Source organism: Micromys minutus, assembly GCF_963924665.1.
Source record: "Micromys minutus genome assembly, chromosome: 2".
Classification (NCBI taxonomy): Eukaryota; Metazoa; Chordata; class Mammalia; order Rodentia; family Muridae; genus Micromys; species Micromys minutus.
In genome coordinates, this window is record NC_137971.1 from 28,665,026 (window position 1) to 28,686,818 (window position 21,793).

The 21,793-nt window shown below is 39.4% G+C and overlaps 1 protein-coding gene across 1 annotated transcript in view; it reads left to right on the forward strand.

Annotated features, from left to right (window-relative positions):
• PRKG1 (protein kinase cGMP-dependent 1) overlaps window positions 1–21,793 on the forward strand; it is a gene marked incomplete at its 5' end in the record, with an annotated part of 1,033,183 nt that overhangs the window by 509,523 nt on the left and 501,867 nt on the right. The gene's annotated exons all lie outside the window — the stretch shown is intronic.

The window sequence follows — 21,793 nt, forward strand, 5'->3', positions numbered from 1 at the left end:
GTTGTGGGGGTCTCAAGGCTTACATGATTCACCTTTAAGATCAGGTACGAATACCTGCAATTGCTAGAGAAAGGAGTCTTGGCTATTATAAAGTATAGGTAAGACATTAGCACGGAGTTAGAAAAGAATGATGGCAGCTACTGTATCCACTTGAAATCTGAATATATTATCATGACAATAGAGTAAAAAGTTTCAGCCACGGGGTTTTATTCTGAAAAGTAGAATTGTAATAAGATGGAACTAAATATACTTAAGTTGTCTTCCATAATCAGAAAAGGGAAGCTGGTGGGATGGCTCAGTGGGTAAATGTGCTTGCTGTGTGAGCCTGGTCCCCTGAGTTCAATCCCTGAAACCTTCACACGTGTAGAAGGAGAGAAGTGACAACTGTCCACTAACCCCGATGCAATAGCACAAACCCACTAATAATCTATTTTTTAATCCAAACGAATAAATACCAACATAAAGTTGTTTTGTTTTGAGACAGGTTTTTTCTCTGTGTAGTTCAGGCTTGCCTTGAACTCTATTCTTGCATTCTAGCCCATATCTATCCCAAACTTTTCTTCCACCTCAGCCTCTTGGTGCAGAGATTACAGCTGGATATCACCACATACATCTCCTGTAGTGGGCATTTACATTGGCGTGGTCCAGATAAACCAGGGGATATCAGCAGTTAAAGCTACCTGGAAATGTCCTCCTGGTACATCTAGGTTTCACTGCACTTTTCTCTATGCCCTTGGAAGCTGCCTCTATTACGAACATCTATCCACTCACCAAGCTTTGTGCTGAGGGCCTGTTGTGTGTATGCACAGTATACATAAAGCTAAACAGACAAAAGCCATCTTTGTATTTCCAGAGATTATGACATTTGGCTGGAGTTAACAGGGGCTTAAGTTGATGGGGGCTTGTCAAGAAGGCGATTATTACCTGAGACAGATTTTCTCATTTGTAAGAAATTAATCCAAACTCTCGGCTGTGTCTTAGCTGAAGGAATGGTCTCCCGATGCACATACATCTGCTCCTGTTCTTTTTATCCTTAATCCCACACCGAGACTTTTTCTCTAACACTGTGGTTCTCAGCCCCTTTGATGGGGATCAAATCCCTACATATCAGATGCTTATGTTGTGATTCATAACAGTAGCAAAATTACAGTTGTGAAGTAACAACAAGATAATTTTATGGTTGTAGATCACCACAACGTGATAATTCCAGTACAACATCCAGGCTCCAAATCCTCAGTGGTTGTTGTGTGACTTCTGGGTGTTAGTCATGCTCCTTACTGACAGTATTCAAGATCTTCTGCATTTTGGCCCTCACTGACTTTTTCCAGCTGATTCATTCCACTTCATGTCTTATACTCCCGGACCCTTGCATCAGTAACAGAGCAGACAGGGCCAAGAGAACGGAATCTGAAGACTAGCATCTCTGAGTCCCAATCCCATTTCTAATGCTCACCTGAGACCTTGGTCCCAATTTCTGAACTAACACACATCTCCCCACTCCTGTGTGTACATATCTATAGAGTTTTATTATATATAATATAGAAAGACATTTTCCATAATTCCTATGACATAAAAGTATGCTAATATATTTAAACACTTAGAAAAAACTAAATAGCTCAGAAATGACATATTTGTTAAGCACACATATTGCTTTTTCAGTGGACCCAAGTTCAGGTCCTGGCACCCATGACAGGTGGCTCAGAACTGCCTAAAGCTCTACCTCCAGACTATCCAATTTTCTTTTTGTACTCTGTGGGCACCTGTACTCACGCACACTTGCACATATTCACATGTGCACATGCACACACACATACAGAGAGAGAGAGAGAGAGAGAGAGAGAGAGAGAGAGAGAGAGAAGGAGGGAGAGAAAGTGAGGGAGTTAAGGAACAAAATAAAATTTAGATGGTCAGAGTGGAATATGTCTTTAGTCCCAGCAGTTAAAAGACAGAGGAAGGTGGATCTGTGTGAGTCTGAGGCCAGCCTAATATATGTGGTGTTGGGGGGTTTCTGCAAACACTATGACCAGCAGAGTGTGAATCCATGAGAGGCAAAAAGAAAGTCAGTGCAACACGACTCAGAGGCATCTGGCACCATTTGAAAAGAAAATAGCATCCTGGTGATAATTAAGACAATCCCATGTTCACTACCAAGCTTAAGACGAGACTACATCAACTCTTATAAAGTACAAGCAGAATCTTCCATAAGGACAGGTTCTATAAATTTATAAGACCAGTTTTGACACAGAAGGGTAAACTGAGGCAGGCAGCTGATGGAAGGTCAGTATTAAGAGCGGCTGACAAGGGTAGACCCTGTAGATACCCTACAGGGGATGCTGCCTATGGAAGCCAGCAGTGAGTAAGTTACACAGCAGATTTTCCTCTGAGGGAACATAGCATAATTTACTGGGGCCAGCACTTGCTATGGCCAGTGGGGGGGAAAAAAACTATTAACTCTTTTAATTCTTGGGGGCTAGCAAGAAAGAGAAAGAAAGGGAGAAAATTTACACACACACACACACACACACACACACACACACCACAAACACTGAGTGGATGAAACAAAAGGCATCCTCTGATAACTTCATAGACACAACTATATATATATATATATATATATATATATATATATATATATATATATATATATATATATATATATATATATATATTATGCATATGCATGCATACATACATGCATACAGAACTACAGACAGACATATACACATTCACACATAGTATGGTTAGAGTAAAGCTCCAGCAAGCAGGCTCCAAGCATTTCACACACACACACACACACACACATATGCATACATACACAGTTGGTGGGTGGAACAATCTCCAACACACACCAAGGCACCAAGGCAAGCTTTACATACATACATACATACATACATACATACATACATACACATAGTTGATGGAAGAAACAATGTTCCAGACCCCGCTCTTCATTGTTAATTCCATGGTGTATATATCTCAGCAGAATCTTTTCAAACAGTGTACAATTAAATGTGATATGTGATTACATTTTGGTTTTATTCTAGTAAATGATTATGAAAAATAGTGTGTTCCCAAATAACTTCACTGGAAAATAACATTATGTAGTACAGGTACAAAAAAAAAAAAAAACAAATTATTCCCAAGAAGCCATGTACATTCATAAGTGAGCCACTTGTGATAGCGGAGGCAAACAAGGCAATTTTCTCAGCCAGTTTCTCTCGCTGGCAGGCAGCAATTGCAGGAGGTGTTATTTTATTACTTATCTTTAAAAGTAATTGTGTAAGAACCTAAAAGACAAATCTGACCATTTTTATAAAAACCAGTCATATCTACTTTAAATCCTCAGAATGCATATCTACTCAATCAGCATTTCTTAATAAATCGTATCAGGAAGCTGAGGGTAAAAATGGGAATAAGAAACCAATCCTCACCAGTCCAGCCTCAGTGAGAGTCACATCAGCCAGCGCTGCCATTGTTCCTGTCCCCTGACCACAAAAGGTCCCGTCCCTGGCTTATCCATTAACAGTGTCTTTCTGAACTTCAGATTGTTCCCTAAGATTTCCTACATCAAAGCCAGTAGCAAAAACATTGCAAACTAGCGTCGCTAACAATTTTATTTTTCCAAATGTTTCCTAAGGGTGGTGGTCATTGCTGACAATCTACATCTCTAAGTTCTTTCCTGGGGAAAATCTTTAATCTGCTCCAGCAGCGATGTCCACAAGAGATCAAGTGTTATTATTGTGAGTGCAAGAAGTATCCTGCCCTGTGAGGAACTGGAAGCCTCCTTAAAGTGTTGATATAATTCTCTGATTAAGAGCGATGTGAGAGCAGCGAGCACAGCAGAACTCTGTAACAGTGTGAAGTCCTCAGGACACGTGGTCCTCAGGCTCACCCCACACCAAGGCTCACCCGTTGTGGCTGTGGGAACCCGTGGACCGAATTCCATGAGTTCTAAAGCCATTTGTCATTCCTCCTGCCTGGCCCTCAGCACAGGCTCAAGGTAGAGAAAGCTCATGGTAAGGGCCTAGGGGAGTGTCTTAGTCAGGGTTTCTGTCCTGCACAAAAACCATGACCAAGAAGCAAGTTGGGGAGAAAGAGGTTTATTCAGCTTACACTTCCACATAGCTGTTTATCACCAAAGGAAGTCAGGACTGGAACTGGAGCAGGTCAGGAAGCAGGAGCTGATGCAGAGGGATGTCACTTACTGGCTTGCTTCCCCTAGCTTGCTCAGCTTGCTTTCTTATAGAACCCAGGTCTACAAGCCCTGGGATGGCTCCACCCACAATGGGCTGGGCCAGGGATGGCTCCACCCACAATGGGCGGGGCCCTCCCCCCTCGATCACTAGCTGAGAAAATGCCTTACAGCGCTGGATCTCATGGAGACATTTCCTTAACTGAGGCTCCTTTCTCTGTGATTAACAACAGCTTGTGTCAAGTTGACACAAAACCAGCCAGTACGGGGAGGATAAGGCTTTAGATCCATTGAGGTAAATAAGCTCCTGTTCGGGTCTTGGGAAAGCCTCTGTGGCCTGGCATAGAGATAGCCAGACGGTGCAGAAGCCACCACACTGTAAACCGCTTTCCTTCCAGCCTTCTGGGAAGAAAACGGGTTGTACATCTTTCCTTTGAAGACACAGCCCTGTGTGTTTCACATTCCTGGTTTCCCTCATGCTTATCTATGAACACAAGGAGCTACAGGCCTCCGAAAACATAGTGAGTCCCCGACCAGCCAAAGCTATCTCGGGAGTGAGACCCTGTCTCAAAAAAGAAAATTAATGTAATGTGAGAAAAGAGTTGAATGTATCTGAAGTACCCTGTGATCCCTGCCGTCATCCGCCCCCCAGCTTCGCTTCTGATGAATCCTCCACTTAGGATGCCCCATTTTTTCCTTTACCCCCATTGTTTCATGTCTGCTTCCAAGTTCATGTTGTGTGCCTTTGGTTTTTGTCCACGTTTTCATCGTGAAAAGAAATGGGTCTCATTGTGATGTTTTGACACATCCCGTCCTGTTGTCATTTGTTCCCTTCTGTAATCCCTCCTCTGCCCCTCCTGGTGGTTTCCTTCTTCTCCTCACAATGTTTCTCCTTTCAAGATTCGTGTGTTCTCCAACCTTGTCTTCCCTCCCTTCCCCCTAACTTCCTTCAGACCTGCTCTTCCCCACTCTTCATAGAACCGTTTCTACTTTCATATGATGTGTTTATCGCATTTTCTTTCATATGTGGAATATTCATATGTCCGTATGTATGTAGCCACTATCTAAATTTGACCTATTTTGTTTAGCAAAATGATCTTCAGGGCCAGCCATTTTTCCAAAGCATGTCATAGTTTCCTGACTCTTTAAAGATGGTGACTCTGTTGTAGATATGTGCCACATGTTCGTTAATTTGTCTGTTGACAGACGCCTAGCTTGTGCATGATTTCCTATGTTATCTGTGGTGGATTAGCGTTGTTGTGAAGGAATATATGTGATATGCTGACTTAAGCGTTCTTCGATTACATAGCCAGGAGCCATGTGGCTGAGTTGTCCAGTGGTCTTACTTTAAGTTGTGTAAAACATCTTCAGCCTGATTCCCATTCCGGCTGCATAGGACCGCATTCCCACCCGCAGTGACCCTCTTAGCTCATGTCCTCACCGCTGTGTTGGACCAGAGTGGGATGGCATGTCACATCAGCTTTTATTTGTATTTTCCTGGTGGCTTAGAACGTTGAACACGTTTTGCAAATATGCATCACCCCTTCCTTCCCATAGCCATCCACTCCATTCATCATCGCATTTTTTTTTTTTGACTGGCTGGGTTTGGTTTGGTTTTGGGTTTTCTTTTTTGTTTGTTTTGTTTTGTTGAGGGGTTTTGCATTCAATTTTAGGAGCTCTTCATGGATTGTAGATCTATCATCTCTCAAAGGTATACATGGCATAGATTTTCCCCCTTATTCTTTAGGGTCTCTTTCCTCTTGTGTCTTTTGCCTTTGCCATGCTTTTTATTGTAATGACTCCAATCTGTGAATTCTTGGATTGGTTCCTGTTTCTGTGATGTGAATCCTTTTTGTGAAGTCCTTGGCTCTACCTGGGTCTGGCAGATGTGGACCTTCTTTTCTCCAGCACTCTTTAGTTTAAGGTCTGTCACTAAGGTCTTAGATCATTCTTTTTTTTTTTTTGCATGATTAGAGATATAGATCTGGTTTTGGTTCATGTGAAATTCGCTGTATCATTTATTGAAGAGGCTGTCTATTCGCCAATACACAGTTCTGACACATTTCAAATATTAGGTGGCTGTCACTATGAGGATCTATTTCTGGGTCCCCTATTTTAATCCATTGGTCTATAAGTTTGTTTTCACACTGCAAAAAATAAAATTAAATTAAATTAAAAAAAATAAAAAAAAAAAAACTCCTCTATTAATTTGGCTGAAACCTCTACTTTTTAAATTAATTCTTTGAGAATTTCATAAAATCTGTTGGGTTTCAGATCCCAGAACAATAAGCTGAGTTGATATTTAACACACCAAAGCAGACTTGGCATCCAGGTTCTTCCAGAATCACTCAGCACCTACCTGACAAAACCTGCCCTCTACCCTAAATTTTCCAGCCCATAGGCTGGGCTGCCCTTCCCCCAGAAGCACTTTCATATATAATCCAGACCTTTTTTTGTCTCTTCTCCTTCCATCTTTTTCTTTCCCTTTCTTGGCACATGCTCTTTCTCTCTTTCTCTTCTCCCATCCCTCCCTCCCTTCCTCCCTCCCTATGACGATTTCCCTGACCTTGTTCCTTGGGACCAGTGAACCCAGAGCTTTCTCCCTTAAATCTGCCTACTTTCATTTGGATTGAACTGGCCCATTTCACTGGCAGAGAAAAAATTGTCACAATGTATTTTGATCATATGTACCCCTCCTCCAACTCCTAGATCCACTTTCCTACATACCTAATTTAATAAACCCCCTCTCTCTCCCTATCTCCCCTAACTTTATTCTTTCTAATGCAGTCTGTACTGAGTAACAACTACTCTCTAGTGTGGGATATGCCCTAGTAGGTAGTTGATATACCAGGGGTAACATCCTTAAAGAAAACTGAGTCTCCCTCTCCGTGCAGGTCTCAAATGTCCTCAGCTCCTCGGGATAGGGTTAGAATTTTGTGCTCAGATGCCCTGCTCCACAGTTATTTTGTCTGGCTTGAAATTGCTCAGGTCTTGTGGATACAGTTACAATCTCTGTAAATGCCAGTGTATGTGTGTGTGTGTGTAATTTCTTTTATTTTTGAAATTACACTTACATCATTTCTCCCTTTTCTTTTGTCCCTCCAAACTCTTCCATACACTCCTGCTTGCTCTTTCAAATTCACAGCCTCTTTCTCATTAATTATTGTTACATTCATTTGTGTCTCTGTATGTATTCATAAATAACATTCACTTGTGTCTTTGTATGTATTCCTAAATATACAAATACAACCTACTCAGTCTGTATAATGTCAGTTGTTTGTATATGTTTTCAGGGCTGACTGTTTGGTATTGGACAACCAATTAGCTTGCTCTTCTCTGGATGAGACTGTTTCTTCCACTTTCCATGGAAGTTTAGTTTCTTTCTTACTTTTATTTTTAAAGACATGTTCCTTCTATGCACCTCTAGTAGTCCTGGAACTCTCTCGAGCTTCCTATATGGACCAGGCTGGTCTTGATCTCACAGAGATCTGCCTGCCTATCTCCTCAGTGCTGGGATTAAAAGTGTTCACTGCTAAACCCGGCTACTTGTAACTCTCTGTGTAGGATTGAATCCTAATGAGCTTCCCCATTTCATCCCACCCCTGCCCACATTAGCAGGTCTGTTGGTATATTTTTAATGCCTTCATCCTTAACCATTCAGCTAAATTTTCTCTGGCAAAATATAAAAATATATTTCATGATAAAAATAATTTTGTTTTCAGAGGGAACTATTTTTAGCAGAAATATCAAAATTTGTGGTTAGTTGATTGGAAGATAGTAAGTGGAAGACTGAATGTGAATGGCAGAATTTCAAACTCCAAGCATTCATCTCAGTAATTAGAAGAATCCACTAGTCCTTGTGTCTGGGATCAGGGAGTAATTCACAAGGTCCTGTACTAAAGTGCTGGTGGAATTTGTCTTTTTGTGGTCACCGACGTTTAAATAGGCCGTTCTTTAACCTTGAGAATTGTGGCCCATTCCTCAAACATTCAGCGTACCTGTAAGTAGTTAATGGAGCAGAACAGTTTTGACTCATTGTGAGTGGTTGGTAAAGAAATGTTCAGGAGTGAGATTCTGCAATATTGGAACCCATTTTAAAAACAGGCTTTCAAAAGGCAATGAAGTAGAGACTCCCTGATGGAATTCAGCAGGAGCAATGGTGGAGAATTATCATTGTTCCCAATGCCTAAAGCATTGATGGTACTGGACACCAGTGACGAGCAAGCCAAGTATTTTTTTAAAGAAGGAAAACTGTGGAAATAGTCCTAAATACTCTTCTTGATGACAAATGCAGGAATCAGCTTTAAGCTACTAATAAAAAAAATGAGTGGATGGCATATGTGCTGATAGAATCAACCCTGCGTTGCATTAGGTCTGGGGACAAACCAGAATGAAAAGAAATATGAGAGCTTTGGAAGCATGAAGGATGGATTTGTCTGCTCTGATATGTCATAGAAAGGGAATATAATTAATTATATCCACCTGTTTCTTTCATCTTTGAATTGCCAGATGGAGATTTGTAGCTAGAAGGTAGTGGCTCTTTTTGCCAAATAGGTTCGAGTTCATTCGGTATCTTTGTTCCCATTCTGTCTGTGCTGGCAGAGGGGAATTTGGGCTCTTCTGCCATCTGAAACAGAAGATAAATGCATGGGTTAGCATACATCTCTTTATTGCAATGAGGTCCATCCAGGAAATTGATAATGGGTAGGGGCACTAAATAATAAACACCAACCCCAGATCCTGAAGGCACAGTGCCTCCCAAGCAATGGGTCCTGAGTTACATAGAATGTTATTTTAAATCAAAGTCAAGCCTGAATTAAAGCCAAACTTAAAAATCGGTGTTGTGTATGTAATTTACTCTTTTTCTATGAGCTTTTCTATATGCATAAACTGTAGGCACATGAGCCTAGCTAAAGACAAAGGACAAAGCTACATGAATGCAAAAATGAAATTCCACTTTTCTTCACTGATTTCTCTTCATTCCTGGAAGGTTCATCTTTCAGGTTTTATCTTCTAGTTTCTAGAAAACAGTGCATTCTTAAAATATTAACAGAGGAATTCTCACTTTTCTGTCTCTCTGGAAAGATTTCCTTTCTCCGTGGCCAAATATAAACTGCTTACCTCTTGTTCAAATCTATCTTACTTTTGAAAAATGTGCTGTCTGCCCTAGTCCTGTTTCTGGGCAAAGTACCAGGTAAGAATAGAATGTCAGAAGAAAGTAAATAAAAATCACTGATATAAAAGAGTAAGGTAGAGGCTAACATAGGTGGATTGACAGAGGAATGTTGAGGTAGCTCACTCTTAGCGAAGACATTATTAACAAGTAAATTGTTCTTTCATTAGCTTTTGCTCTCCCGGGAGAGACTCTCTGACTTACCTGAAGCCTCTCAAAGTTGACAGATTCTCAAAACATTATGTAGTCCAAAATTCATTTAATCAAACTCACTATCTTCTCTCTTGGTACTGTGGGATTGGCAATTAATAGGTGTCACTGAGAAATGAGGAAAAGAATAAGACATGTCACAAAGCTACAACTTGTGGGCATACAATAGATCTGTGTAAAAAATTCAGGTATTTTATATAACAGACAAGCTACAAGAGAAGTCAGTGACCTAAGATCATTAGGAAAGCTTCCTGAAAGAGAGTGGATGTGAATCGATCCTGAATAGTGAATGGGGTTTGAAAGACAGAGATAAACAGGAAAGAGAAAATCCTATGGAAGTGACAAGACTCTAACTCAGGAAATCTGCCAGTCTTTTCCTCCATAAATATGAGATTGCACCAAAGTTAGCTCTTGTACCATTTCACTGCTGGGCCAAACACATTCCGAACTCCCAAGCACTCCAGTCAGTGAAGTCTCTGTGACACTTCCAAACACGGAGGATGCTTAATTGGGAGCCATTCTTTCCACAGATCTTCGTAGTCTTCTGGTTTTGTGTTGATTTGTGATTCGGCTCATTTTTTTAAGTTATATTGGACAAAATTATAAAGTTGTGGCCATGACTCATTTGCTTATTAAAACCTTGGCAGCTCAAGGAGTTATATTCAGACCAATTCTGTTTGATGCATCACAGTGCCACTACTTTGATACAAAAGGAAAACTCTTAGAAAGGTGGAAATAAATGAAGTGCTGGCTCTTTTCTCTACCACCACTTTTAAGCACTGGACATATTCAAGCAGAATGGGAAAGGCTTAGCCCTAGTGAAGTCAATAGGCAGTTTATGACCACCCCTATGTTTTAGTCTATTTTTCAATACTTTGATGAGAATCATGGGCAAAGCTCTCCTTTTCTAAAAGATAAACCCAGACTGTTTGTCTGCCTGTCTTTGTACCTATATGAGCAAAACTATTCAAAAGTAAGGGAAGAAGCATAGTGAGTTCTTCAGTTATAAATAACGTAGAGAGTCCACGTGGGAGTGCAGGTTAAGGGCCTCGGTAAGAATATACTTCTACATCATGTGGGATAAAGTGTGAAAGGATGAATCTTGTTTCCTTCAGCAAGTAGATGGCAAGAGGAAGGAGGCATAAGGATCCTGACTGAGGATGTGTGCACTGTTGGATATATGTGTGGGGCTGAGTAAACAGATGGCAGATGGGGAAGGCCAGGTTTCTTACTGTGAAGAATAGGTGCTTATAGACAAGAAACAAAAAGAAGTCTTGTATAGATGGTAATAGAGGACATCTTTATGAATTCATAGTTAGCTTTATATAGTTACAGGTGGTAACACATTGACATACTGAGATGTGAGATGCATGTGCATAGCCATCTTAGGTTCTTCTTGTGTGTGTGTGTGTGTGTGTGTGTGTGTGTGTGTCTGTGTGTCTGTGTGTCTGTGTATCTGTGTGTATTTTCTAGCTCTCAGTGAGGAAGACTGACAAGCAAAAATAAAATATTCTGGTAGTAATAAATACCCTAGAACCAACATCTTGCTTCCTAACACTGTTCTTCAATCAAAGGAACCAACGATCCATGGAGAAGTGGCTGATTGTGAGGTTTAGCAAAGGAGTTTGCACAGTGAACTTGGCACATTTTTTATGATCGACATAGAAAGTGGAAAAAAAAAAGATGGGGTATATGAAAAGGAGCCAGGAACTAAATTTAGTGTTTCCCAGTGGCTAAACTTAAAGTAATTTAGACAACAAGATAAATCTATACTTACATAAATAATTAAGGTAATTACATAATTAATGAGGGAATAAGACAAATCTCTCGAATAATTCCAAATAATTTATGTGCAGACTCAATCCTCAGAGACAGAGCGAAACCTGACTTTCATTAAGTATTAGTGAGAGAGTGAATTCCTTCCAAACAAAGCAAAGGCAAGAAAGGCTGGTTTGTGGGTGAAGAACCTGAACACCGACACGGCTAGCTGCCAAAGTCAGTATCCAGGCGTGGCGGCGTGGCTATGACAACTCTTGTGACAGTATGGCAAAAATTGGTTCTTACTTCTTTGGTCTGCCTTCTTCAAACCCATAATTCACCAAATTCTAAGAGAGAGGTATGTTATAAGATAAGTGACTGGCATTTCCCAGAAATGTCAAGATAATCAAAAATAAGGAAGGTCTGAGAAGTGATTACAGCCCAAAGACACCAACAGAGACATGATTCATCAATGCCAGTGCAATACTAGAGGAGATCCTTGCACGTTAGGTAAAATCATAGACAAGCTAGAAAACACACAATAGTATAGCTAATAGGAATGTGTCATGTTTTTATCCTGATACCAATACATTATAATCTTCTATGGTATTTATGATAAGAGAAACTAGATGTGGGGTATATGAAAAAACTACACTATTTTTGTTTGTTTTTCTCCTAAAAAATTGCTGAAATAATCTAAGAGCTGAAGTTAGTAAAGTACTGAGTTTAGACCTCACCACATAAAAAGCCAGAAATAGTGGTACATATCTATAATCCCATGGCAAAGAAGGCAAAGATAGGCTCTGGAGCCCACTGACTAGACATTCTAGCCAAGTTGATTCAAATTCAGTGAGAGATTCCCATCCCACCCCCAAGCAGGAGAGATGGCTTAGCAGTTAAGAGCTCTGGCTGCTCTTCCAGAGGTCTTGAGTTCAGTCCCCAGCAACCACATGGTGGCTCACAACCATCTATTAACGGGATCTGATGCCATATTCTGGTGTGTCTGAAGACAGCTACAGTGTACTCATATACATTAAAATAAATAATACAAAAGCGGTGAAATGTAAAATGTGCAAATAAAATAAAATAAGATAAATAAAATTGGAGATCCCATTTCCCAAAATAATGTAGAGAAAAAGTTAGGAAGACATCCAACATAGACTCCTGGTTTCTACACATAATCGCACACATGTATACCTTCATACACATGAATATATGCACATTAACACAAACAGCAATATAAAGGAGGAGATTAAAATTTTGTTAGAATAAAACTGTGTTTCAAAGTATTTAAGAATGTATGAAATTGTCAAAGTAAATGTTTAAGAACTCCAGATAAACCAACCAATTTCAAATGCACAAGGATCAGTATAAAAGAAATATTGCAGGCCAGTGAGATAGATCAACAGGTAGACTCTTGCCAGCAAGTCTGACAACCAGAACCCACATAATGAAAAAAAAGAATCAATTCCCACAAGTTGTTCTATGATCTTTATACATGTGCTATGGCATGCACATACTTAACCCAAGTGTACACATATACATATATGTATTCATACACATGCAAAGTAAAATAAGTGCACAAGAGATTTTTTTAACATTACTATTTGATCTGCCTGTGGTAGCCAGAAGCAGATGGATCTCTGTAAGTTGAAGGTCAGCCTTATTAACACAGTAAATTCTAGGCTAGCTAGGGCTGCATGGTAAACTCCCCCCCAAAGAAAGGAAGAAATGGGGGGGGGGAGGAAGGAATAAGTAGGGGGCTAAGAGAGAGAGAAGTTGCTGCTCTCTGAAATGTAAGCTTACAATAGTTATAATGAAACTGAATCAGTCAAAATGTTCTCTGAGTTACTGAGTTTCTACCTGAGTGTATTTAACCTCAAAAGGTTACATTTCTGCTATAGCTTCCAGAGCTTGGCAAAGGTTTGATTTAAAGTGATAAAAAAGAAGCAGATGCCACATGGTTTAGGCCAGGCAGACAGACAGAGCCAAACCTAAACTGTGTCTTCATTTGGGGAAAGCAGTCTTTGGTAATGCATAATGGAATGGCTGCAGCTGCTGTATTAGTTAAACTTTTTCTCACCGAGATTCCCAACAGAAACTATTCAGAGGAACAAAGATGTATTTTAACTAGTGGTTCCAGAGATCAGCCAGTTCCCTTGTTTTCAGGCTGAGCGAAGACAGAGCATCAGGGGGGGAGGGGCTGTTGGTAGAGCACATTATTTTTACTGATGGAGACTGAGAAGCAGAGAAAGACAAAACAGAAGAGGCCAGAGACAGGATGCCCTACAAAGGCACACTCCCAATGAACTTCCTCTTCTCACCAGGCCCCACGATTTGAATTCCCACCACCTCCCAATAAAGCCCCCTCACCTCCGAGTTATGACTCTAGTCTACCTCATTGTTAATACTAGAACCCTCTCATTGCCTGTCCCCACTAGCCAGGAACTGTGTTCTAGCAAAATTTCCTTACAGAAGTTAGCAAGCAGAGCTATCATGGTAAATCTCTGATTCACATCAGAATGTGGTTGCTGATGTAAAACATAACTCAGTTGTTATCAATAGTTTACTGGGCTGTTTCCTAGATCTAGAAAGGTCACTGGAGAGGCATAAGAGGCAGAGATGGATATGAAGCAAGGTGAAGGAAAAATGAACTGAGATCAAAATATCCTAACATTATGTTTAGTGTGGAGAACCATATTTTTTTAATAGGGGGCCTATAAGAGTTTGCTCAAGAGGGGTTTGTCAGTAGTAGCAGAACGGCAATGTGTTATTTACTAGAAAGGTTTTACTGTTTATTTCCTACCAGCAGTTCTGTGTGTGTGTGTGTGTGTGTGTGTGTGTGTGTGTGTGTGTGCATGTGTTTTGATGAGGTCTTTCATCTTAAGTTAAAAAACAGTGATGGGTGTGGTGGGACATTTGCCTCTTCTCCCAGGTATAAGCTGGTCTTTCGCATATGTAAATGTCCTCCTCAGTCGAGTTTGAAGTCTTGCTCCCAAAAGAAAATCAACAAACAAGTTGAAAATTAAGTTGATGGTTTCCTATTCTGGGGTATAGCAGACAGAAATGCAAAATATTTCTTATTTAACTAATGACTTAATCTATTTAGCAGGAGCTCGTCCTTCTTCATATGTTCCACATGCTGCAAGCATATTCTTAGACTGTCTCACCATGAGCAGTGCATTTGCAAAAGTGTACCCTTGCTTTAATTGAGTGTTTTCATATTGACTACTTAGGAATAAATGTTAAGAAATGCTAAGAATAGCTAGCTCCTGAAGCCAGATTTTAAAAATGTAGCAATTGTTCTTGTGATGGATATGAAAGATGTTGATAGAGAGGGCAAGATCTTCAATGTGTGTGTGTGGGTGTGAATAACATTTGGATATAATAGGAGCAGGAAATTAATAATAGAAATTAGTATATCAGTGTATTCAAATTTGGAAACAAAGCAAATTGAGCAGTAAGTTACTGAACTTTAATCTTTGCTAGTGCACATATTTGTGGACTGGGGGAATCCTTCAGCAGTTAAGAGTGCTTACTGCTTTTCCAGAGGACCATAGTTCAATTCCCAGTACTCATGTGGGGGGGGGGGCACATAATCACATATAATTTCAAATCCAAGAGATATGCCACATTCTTCTGGCCTTCTCCAGTACGTGGACACATGTGGCATACACTCACTCTAACACATACACATAATACTAAAAATAAAGAAAAATTAAATCTGAAAAAAAAAATATTTGCCAGATGCTTAGTACATTAGGCTCTCTCCTGGGTGCCCTCTGCAAAGCCTTTTATTCAAAGCCTCAAAAAGCGGAGTGTTATTTTTATGCTCAGTTTACAGATCGACAAAGTAGTTTAGGATTCATCTAAGGTCAAGTAGTTAGTAGGTGGTGAAATGGTTAGTATTTGAATTAAATTATTTGATCTTTTTTTTTTTTTTTTTACTAATAGCATACTCTTTCAGATTCAGATGTATGCAAATCATAAACTTGCCTTTCTTAACCCACTATTTACCAATAGACCAAAAAAAAATGTATTTTAATTATCCGGCTATAGTGGCTTGCGTTTTAAAATTACTCCAGTCAGGAGGCTGAGGTACTTAGACTTCTTTAAGTTCAAGGCCAGTCTGGTCTACATATTGAGTTCCAGACCTACCAGAGCTACACATTAAGATCTGGTTTCAAAAAAAATAAATAAATAAAAATTACAACTTGACAGTCAGTTAACTATCAGAGTTCCTGCTGACAAGATAAATGGGCGGGAAGAGACGGTGACACAAAAGGTGACTCTCTCCCAATTCTCTGCAGGCTTCATGAGCAGAACCTACTGTGTGTTAGTCATTACTTTCCAAGACATGGAAAAGGGAGAGAGAACAGCCTGACAACCAAGCAACAGCCAGTATTGTTGGAGAGATGATGCTGGAATAGACAGATGGACTCTGGTTTGGCTGGACCCAGACAGGACAGGAATTCTTGCCACAGAGAGTTTCTAGTTCAGAACCTGAAGCAGCTGTTCGCTGCCATCAACCTTGAATGCCTGGTAAAGGCATAAAGCAGCAGAGGGCAGGGACTCCCACCGTTTGTATTCCTGGAACACGCTCACTGGAGAATCCTCTATGTCTATTGTGTAGCTTGTACAACGTGCATTTGATTTGTGGGTTTTTTTTTTTTTTTTTAATGTTTTTACCTCATCAAAGCCCTCAGTAGAATGTGGGGTGGGGTGCTTGATGTATAAGATTGCTTCTTGAATAATTTATTCTCGGGGAATCTTAGAAAATGCTGGAATGAAGATGAAGACAGAGAATTAAACTCAGACTCCCTAAAATAACACAAAGGGGTAACCCGTTTAATCAGATGTGCTAGATGGGACCTTCCTCATCTGGAACATGCCAATGTACTGTAGAGTGAAGTCTGGAGGAGGTCTTCAGGGGGAAAGCAGACCCTCTATAGTCTGGAAATGCTGAGGCATTAGCAAACACCTGCAGAGATTTATAAACCTTCACAACAACAGCTTTCAAGCAGGACCACTGTGCTAGATGATATGGTGACTGAAAGTGACTCACTCAAGTAGGAAATTGAACGGCAGAGATCATTCAGTGGTACTGGGAGAGCCACATAGGTAGGACACAGTAGCTCTTCCTGGGAACTGTCTCATGTCTAGGCAACAGGGCATGTTTAGGTTTTACGAATCTTTAAATGGTTTGGAATATCCTATTTGAGGGAAATACAACAAATGCAAATTCAAGTGTGGTAGATCACATACAATGTGTGTGTATGTGTGTGTGTGTGTGTGTGTGTGTGTACCAATTAGAACTAGCTTTATGTCTAGTGTTCAAAAGCTTTGTGTGTGTAGAACTAAATGTTGCATAACTATAGTCTTGCTGTATTCCCAAGTGATCTGTATAATCATCCCCATCCTTATCACCACCATCAGCACCATCACTGATACCATTACCGCCATCACCAACATCATCATCAACACCATGACCAATACCATCATCACCATTGCTATCACTACCACCATCAACATCACCAACATCATTATTGTCACTGAATAACTTGTTCACGCATGCTCAATTCCATTCAAGACACACTAGATTAGAATATAAGAATATATTCTTTAGTAAATGAATATGGTAAGTCACATGCACGTCATAGATTGAGATACTCTGCTCTAAATAACTAAAATTAGAGTATCTGGAAATCGTTGTAGAAACAAAAGATGTAAGAGTTCTAGGGAAGGCCCTAGAGGAACGATGTTCTAAGAGTTAGTGATGGAGGTGATGTATGGACTCAAGAAAACAACGGTGACAAGTGACAAATGGAGTTTGAAGAGGAAAGTTAGAATTAAAGATCATCACCAAGCAGTTTTAGGAAAAGAATGATGTCACTGTGGTATAACTTAAAAGTACATCACCCAAGCTGGAGTTATAGAGATTCTGGTCTTCAAGGATGCCGTTAAAGGCTAATATACCATTTTTCCTTTTCTGTTCTGCTCACCTTCCTTCCTCTGGCAACCTAGTTCAAATGATATCTCTGGCTACACAGAGACTTTGGAGCACATTTAGGTGGAAACAAGTCTGAAATTTTATTATTGAAAATGTTAATGTGGATTCAGAGCTAAAGATTAAAATGGAGCATCCTTAAGCTGCTTAGCAGAACACTTTTATGCTGGTGGTCCTGCTTAGTGATGCATGTCACGCTTGACAGTGGCTGAAAAGCAGTGTGCAGTGCCCGGATACTTCAGGTCTTCTGTGACTAGGACGTATTTATTTAATCATAAGTGCTCCTCTACACAAATGTTACTCACTCACCTTCTCATTGGCCACTGCTGATTGGATTCAAGAAAACATAAACGTTTTTCATGGGAGCCTCAATCGTATGTTGGGAATCAAAAGAGTCCATTTCGTTTTCTGAGCAGAGATGTTCTGTGGTTGTGATGGACTGTCAAGAAGTATCTGGTTTATTTAGCAAACTGAGTGTTTTCGTGTCTAAACCAAAGCCTAGATATGTGAAACCATGCATTAAAGTTTACGTTTCCATAATTAAGTCAGTATCTGAAACATAATTGGCACCAAGTAAATACAGGGGTAGATAGCAAAATAACTGTGTAAATATTCATGTGACAGTTCTTTCTTATAGTTGATAAAAATTGCTTTAAATCTATTTGATGAAATTAATCAGTTATTTCAATAAAATCTATTTCACCTGTTTATAAAAATTAATTTCTTTCTGTCATATTGGTTGATCTACTCAGAAGTTCATCTCTGTAAATCGAGGCACAAAAAGAGACTGCCATTCTTGAATTGTGCTCAAATGGTCTATATTTTTAGTGTAACCTTTCTCAAGGAGAGAGAAGAGAAATAACCCTTTAAGCAATTTAATACTAGATTACTTCTGTCCTTTTTGAACAAGACACACACAGAGAAAATTAGTCATTTTGACCTGACATACAGAAAAAATAGTCATCAGACTTAACGTTCTTGTAGTTTGGGACCCATCATCAGACGTGTAGATAGATACATAGTGGATGCCAATGACTGTTCTAGGCTGTAGCAAGTATAGCCGCAAAGGACTGTTCTCTGAGTCACTTTCCTTTTGGGGAACGTTCACCCAGATATTAATTATTTAACCATATTATGAGACCTGTGATCACAGAGGAATGAAAAAAAGTATAGGGAATAAAATGAATGATGGTCCAGTTCTGATGGGTTGTGAATGGCAGCTTGAGAATCCGGGGACATTTAGATTGAGTCTTGAATGCTGAAAGAACTTGGAATGGAAAAATGCTAATCTTAGCTAAGTATGAGCAAGGGGACAACTCAGAGTGTTCTTATAGGGTTGGTCAATGATGTCCTGTAGCAAGTACTGAGACCAGCACTGAGAGAGTAAGCTGAGTCTGAGTTCTGAAAGGCTTTGCCTTGCCTAAGGAGTGTGTGGTTTTGGTCTGTGTAGTACAAGCACCTGAAAAAGAATTCTGAGCAGTGGACCGCAATAACGAAATGTAAATTTCAAATGTTGGATTGTAAAAGACAGAACTCAGCCAGCGGGCTGGCGCACACCCTAATCTCAGCTGGATTAGGGGAGGCAAGAACAATAGAATCACAAGTCTGAGACCAAGTTGACCTGGAATGCAAGAGCCTCCTCCAAAATGAAAAAAGAGGGAAAAAGAAAAACAAGAAAGGAACTTTAGAACTTGTTATAAAAGGAACTGTGCAACGGGCATTTTTATTTTATTTATTTATGTTGATGGGGTCTCGCTGTAATTCCTGGTTGACCTGGGACTCGAGAGATAGACCAGGTTAGCCTTGAGATCGGAGCTATCCGCCCATACCTCTGCCTCCCAAGTGATGGAATTAAAGGTGTGCCTCTCCACACCTGGTTCAATGGCCAGATTTTTAATATGAGAAGCTAATGAACAGGAAGAATCCAGGAAACATAAAGGTTCCAGTTTTCAAAACACTGTGGGTACCGTGGCTTTGTTAGAGAAATGGAGAAGTCAGGGTTGGCCCAGTGAACCCCTGGGAGACCAATTTCCTGTTTTATGCTCCCTGCAGGTTCACCTCCTAGTCTAGCTCCACCTCCACCTCCAAAGTGAAGATGGTTCAAGGGTGAGCTGAAGGTGTATTCTTTGTCTTCAGGTTCTTGTCAACCCTAAAGCTGAATAGAAAACAGTGTGTAGGTCTTACCTCTCTGTAGGTAAAGCAAGAGAGCATTAAGTCTCTCTTATTTGTCAGTGGCTCAGTGATTAAAATAAAGATTGAAATGTATACAGAGGTGAGAGTTTTTTTAAAAAAGGATTTTAGTTTTCCATGACCTTGAAAGTTTTCACTTTACAATATGGAGCAGAAGACAGAAATTGAGTTTTATTCATTTCTGCTTTGAAAATAAGTATTTAAAAAGAGCCGTTTGCTCCTTTAGTCTTTACCTACCTGAGTTTCTCTGTAAATTTAAATACAGAGAAATAATACTATACTTTCTGAGATATGATAACAGTGAGTCCATTTTTATGGACAATAATTTGTGTCTTCTTGTCTATGAGTGAAGAATAATGTAAAGTTACAGAGCTAAGGAGCTATTGCGTTCAACCAGACAAACATAATTGGCAGTGTTGTGAAAAACCTAAAAGCAGTAGAATTCATAAGAAACAATCAAATTAATTATTTTACCTTCTGGCTTTGAGGGCATCATCTCCTGAACTAATATGCAGAACAAATTTTCAAGACAAACTACTTTTTGTGAAACAGTTTCTTTTTGTCCTCCTCCTTGGGAATCCCTTTCCTCATAGGATGCTTTAGAGTCTTCAGCTGATCACTTCTCCCAGGTGTCGGCTTCATGGACAGAAGGAAGAAAATAGGAACCTGAAAGATGCTGAAAGATGCCATAAAAGCATGTGTTCCCCACCCCCCATGTTTGAAAGAAAATTTCACAAAACTCATATTTATACCAACCTCCATTGCTTTCTAGACATGATTTGTGATGATATTATTATGAAAGTAATTCTTACATTCAAGGAGACTGAAATTTTTGCTGGAACTCACAGCCAGAGTTAACAGATAACCAATTCAGTAATTTAAGAATTAAGACAGCTTTCCTACTGTGTATTCAGCCATTTTGTTTAATCTGCCTTTAAGGGAATAATGTAACAACCAATGGTACTTAGATTTTCTGTGTAATCAAGAAACCTAAGATGCTACATAGCTTTAATCTTAAATCATGTAGTCTTTCATGTCACTGACCCATGAATAATGTGTGTTTATGTGCTATGGTAGTAAATGCTGAAAACAGCAAATAAGTTGAAAGCAACCTTATGAAAATCAATATTTCTGTAAATGTTGAAAGCAACATACAGATGTCGCTTGATCTTGTTTGTTTATTTGTCTGGGTCAATCAGAGAAGTTCCGTCCCTTGTAAACTCTGTTAAAGATTTCTATAAAGTACCCCTCACTATTTCTCCCGTGTGATATTTTCTGGGTTGTTCAGTAAATACAGAACAAAAGCCCTTTGTTAGGGACAGACAGACATGCACACGAACATGCACACACCCACATGCACACACACAGGAGGTGATGAAAGACACAGAGACAGAGAAGTAGAGTTCAAATCTGGGCTCATGCTGTGAGGGGATAGGTTTGCTGTCTTTCTCTTAATGCCACACCAATGTATTCTGGGTACTCTGAGGTTACAACTAATGAGTTCAATCAATACAATGATTAATTCAAGTCATGTAATATGTAGATGAGTTCAGCACCTAAAAATCTAAACAATAGAGAACAAAACCTAAAGCAAGCATTATCTTAGAAGAACATTTCATTTTTTGATAAGTAAAGTTATAAAATACCTCATTTACCACACAGAATGGCTAGTTATGAAACCCTTTTACTTTGCCTTGTTAAATGTAATTAATAAAAAAAAACCTGCTAAGGTCTGCATATCAGATTGACATTTAACTGATTGTGTCTCATGTAATTCTCATACATAACTCTAAGAATCCCGATTTAAAAACCAAATGACCAAAAGCCATTATTTAACCATAGGCAAAACTTTGTTTAAGCACATATACTGTGTACATTTTTGTCTGTTGTAAACCAAGGTTCTTTTTTGTAATTATTGGGGTATTTTTACACATAGATTTTAAGACAAGATAGGAAGGGGAGTGAGATTAGCAAATTAATTTTGTTATTTTTGGTATATTATTTCAACAGTTTGTATTTCAGCAGAGGACATTTTTCTTTGTCCTCTTCCCTCTTTCCACCTCTTTCTCACCCTTTTTTTCTTTAAAAAAAATGTTCTGGCCCAGTTTTACAGTGTATAATCTGAAAAAAATTATCTTAAATCCAAGAAAAAAGATTAAAATGTAAGACATATTATCCATGAGGTTGTATATTTATATTTTGCAGAAGAAAAGAGTTGATTGATTGATTGATTGATTGACTGACTGATTGATTGACTGGTTGA